Here is a 4,450-nt window from a genome sequence, read left to right on the forward strand (position 1 = left end):
AAAAAATCCCCCTGGATCCACCTTCAAAATATATCCAGAATCTTTTCATTTCTTGCCACTGCCACTGAAACCTTCATGACCTCAGCGTCCTCATCTCTCACAGCCTCCACTGATCGACATGCCCCTACATTTGCCCCCTCCCACCAATCTTAACACAGCATCCGGAAGGATGTACTAAAATAGGTCACATCATGTTCCTCCTCTGTATGAAACCCTGCCATAGGGAACCATTCCAATCAGAATAAACGAAACCTTCCTTACAGGGACTTCTGATCACATCTTCTACTATCTCAACTTCTGTCACTCTTGTTCCAGACACAATGGCCCCTAGGATAGTGCAGTATGCTGTCCACATAATTAGGGCCTTGATTTTAGCAGTTTCTCAAACTGGAACACAGTTTTCCTCAGAAATCCATGTGATGAATTCCCTCACATACTTCAAAACTTTACTCCAGTCTCCACGTTAGCACTCACTCGTTTCTTATACTCCCACTGCCTGCTGCCTTCTAGCCCCTACACTCACTGTTCCCTCACTCTGCCCTCATGTGTGTTTATGTTTCCACAGGACTTCCTCCACTTCTGTCTTCCCTGCTGGAAGGTAAGCTCCACAAGGGCAGAAGTCTTTTTAGTATTTGAGGAATGTAATATGAAGGAATGCTCTGTAAACGTATTAACTCAGTGATAGTAAGGCTTGATAATGCTGTTTGTGCAAGAATCCCTACTTAGCAACAACTCATAACTCTCCCTTCGCTTCTTTGCCCAGCAAGTGAATGCCCTATCAGTTTACAAAAAATGGGCTCCCTCCATTTACAGATAATAAACACAATAAAGAATTAGAGATCTCACTTTTCAAAAAGGGCCCGATAATCACTGTTGCATGAAATTCTAAACCATATTAATTAAACAAATAAAATAAAATATATAAAATGAAACATACTATACTACATTATATACTTCATTCTTTTTTTAAATTTTTATTGGCGTGTAGTTGGTTTACCACGTGCTGTTAGTTTCTGCTGTTATAATATACAAATATCCACTCTTTTTTAGATTCTTTTCCCATATAGGTCCTTATTAGTTATCTATTTGATATATAGTAGTGTATATATGTCAATGTTTAAAGTGATTTTTATCCATGAGTTTCCTCTTATTAGAGAGTTGGTTTGATGAGATGAAGAATTAGTACTTTTTTCCCAGTGTGAAGCAGATCTAATAAGATTTACCATATGAATCCAGAAGACTGTGTGCTTTCAAGGTATTTATACACTCTTTCTTAAATAATATTATTATTTAAGCAATTTATAAGATATTTAAGATATTTAATTTAAGATATTTAATAATATCTTGTTTTTCTTGCTGGGTTTTTTCCTTTCTATTTTTTCTTCCATCCTGATTTTGTTCTTCTACACTCGGCACTTGCAATACAATCCTCTTTTCTACACCTACCCTTTCTCTTCTTAAATTCTTCTACCCCCTATGACACAAGCTATAGGTGTAGTCTTCTTGGGGTTTACCTATTTACAGTTCTAAGATTAGTCTCTCGAAGGCATACTTACTTCCATTTGGATAAAGTCCTTGGGGCAATAAAAGAGCTGCTTTATAGAAATTCAAATCTTCATATCCTTTAAAGCATCACCAGACAATATTTGTAACCTCTCATTGCTTATAATCCTTTCAGGTACACTATACAGATAATATAGATCTTCTTTAAAATAGTGTGTATTTAATGCATTTCCTTTTATCAACTTTCTATTATACCAATTAAGTTTTGCATTGCAACTGTAGTTTTTGTCCTTCCTTTATTCCCTTTAATAATCCAAGATTTCATAAATCCCCAGTGGTCTTTTAAAGCTGAATATTTGTATAAACATTCTTGCAGAGAGTTGAATCATTGGGAAATTCTTTCTCTTTGGATGGCCTTTATAGTTGTGGATCTATAAATATGTATGGGTACGTAACATATAGGAACAGATTCTATTTTTATTTACTTGTATTTTTTTATGCTGCCAAATGATCTGATACAAAATTTTGTTTGGACCACTCCATCTTCTTTAGGTCATATTAAATTATTCATCATTTATGGGGTTTATAGGAAACAATGACAGCAATTTCAACTTCCTTCCATTTAATCGAGAGATTGACTAATATATTAAATGATACAGATTATAAAACAATGGTAGGTGTAATAACAGTTAACTATTAGATTGTCAAACTGTTTGGAGTCTAGCTGATGTTTCCCTCTTCCTATTATTTCATCATAGTCATCCAAAGCTAGGTTCATCTCACCTCTGGGATGATGCTAATATCAGATGCCAATATCAAACAAGTAATCAAGCCTCAATTATGAAAAGACATTTGCTCAATAGTTCTTGTGACATCTGACTTTATAAGTAATGATCAAAGTATTATCCGAATATCTCAGTGAATAATACATCCTTCTATTTTTTTCTCTGTCAAGACAATTCCACAGTATTTATTCAGGCTGAGAACTTGGTTGTTTATTCAGTTACAAAGCCCAATTTAAGATCGTAACAGCAAACACCTTCCTAGGCAATTGAAATGATAGAGACTTTCTGTGTATATTTGTATGTCTACGTTTTTGTGCATAAATTAATAAATATCACTACATATTCCTTCACAATTAAGACAACTAACAATTATAAGATGCACCAGTATCTTACATCTTCAAAGAGAGAAAAAAATGTTGTCAGTTATAATTGTCAGATGCCACTGATTGTGAGAGGCAAACTGCTTTCAGAAATGTTAAAATATGAATGAAAGGGTCACGCTGAGCTAGCGCCCAGGCCTGGAATCCGGCCGCAGCCCCCGCCGCCGCCTGCCGCCGCCCGCTGCCGCCGCCCGCCGCCTCCGAACCATGGACCCCCGCAAAGTGAGCGAGTTTCGAGCCTTCGTGAAAACGTGCAAGCAGGACCCGAGCGTTCTGCACACCGAGGAAATGCGCTTCCTGAGGGAGTGGGTGGAGAGCATGGGGGGTAAAATACCACCTGCTACTCATAAAACTAAATTGGAAGAAAATACCAAGGAAGAAAAAACAGATAGTAAGAAGGTGGAGGAAAACATAAAGACAGACGAACCATCAAGTGAGGAAAGTGATCTAGAAATTGACAATGAAGGTGTGATTGAACCAGACACTGATGCCCCTCAAGAAATGGGAGAGGAAAATGTAGAGGTAACTGAGGAGATGATGGATCAGGCAAATGATTAAAAAATGGCTGCCACTGATGCCCTGAATGATGGTGAACTACAGAAAGCCATTGACTTGTTCACAGATGCAATCAAGCTCAATCCTCGTTTGGCCATTCTGTATGCCAAGAGAGCCAGTGTCTTCATCAAATTACAGAAGCCAAATGCCGCCATTCAAGACTGTGACAGAGCTATTGAAATAAATCCTGATTCAGCTCAGCCATACAAGTGGCGAGGGAAAGCACACAGATTTCTGGGCCATTGGGAGGAAGCTGCCCATGATCTTGCGCTTGCCTGTAAGCTGGATTATGATGAAGATGCTAGCGCAATGCTGAAAGAAGTTCAGCCAAGGGCCCAGAAAATTGCTGAACATTGGAGAAAGTATGAGTGAAAACGTGAAGAGTGAGAGATCAGAGAAAGACTAGAAAGGGTTAAGAAGGCTCAGGAAAAACATGAGAGAGCCCAGAGGGGGGGAAGAAGCCAGTCCACAATCAGGAGCTCAGTATGGCTCTTTTCCAGGTGGCTTTCCTGGGGGAATGCCTGGTAATTTTCCTGGAGGAATGCCTGGAATGGGAGGGGGCATACCTGGAATGGCAGGAATGCCTGGGCTCAATGAAATTCTTAGTGATCCAGAGGTTCTTGCAGCCATGCAGGATCCAGAAGTTATGGTGGCCTTCCAGGATGTGGCCCAGAACCCGGCAAATATGTCAAAATATCAGAGCAACCCAAAGGTTATGAATCTCATCATTAAATTGTCAGCCAAATTTGGAGGTCAAGCATAAAGCCCTTCTGACAAATAAAGCCCCTGCTGAAGGAAAAGCAGCTTAAATAACCTAATGGATGTCACAATAATACAAACCAGTGTACCTCTGACCTTCTCATGAAGAAAGCTGGGGTGCTTTGAAGATAATCCCTGCCCCTCTGCCCCAGATGCAGCTGAAACATTTTACAGTGGTTTGCCATTAGGGTATTCATTCAGATAATGTTTTCCTACTAGAAATTAAAAACTTTAAACAATTTTTAAACCTGAAAAATATTTAAAACAAATTAAAAGGGTGTGTTAATTGCTGCATTTTTCTTTTCTAATCCTTTTGGTTTTTTTTCTTTGAATTATTTTGGCAAGGAAGATACTTCAATATGGAAGATTTATTGTTCAAGTTTGAATGAAATAAAGATTTATTAGTGGGAGGCAAATATAACATTTAAATAGATAAAGTTTGAGTTGGATATATGGTCACTGAGGCAT

The 4,450-nt window shown here is 38.4% G+C and overlaps 1 pseudogene; it reads left to right on the forward strand.

Annotated features, from left to right (window-relative positions):
• The first annotated feature begins 2,841 nt into the window (after positions 1–2,841).
• On the forward strand, positions 2,842–4,224 carry LOC130845443 (hsc70-interacting protein-like; annotated as a pseudogene).
• The last annotated feature ends 226 nt before the right edge of the window (positions 4,225–4,450 follow it).

Source organism: Hippopotamus amphibius, chromosome 2, assembly GCF_030028045.1.
Source record: "Hippopotamus amphibius kiboko isolate mHipAmp2 chromosome 2, mHipAmp2.hap2, whole genome shotgun sequence".
In the NCBI taxonomy this organism is placed as follows: Eukaryota; Metazoa; Chordata; class Mammalia; order Artiodactyla; family Hippopotamidae; genus Hippopotamus; species Hippopotamus amphibius.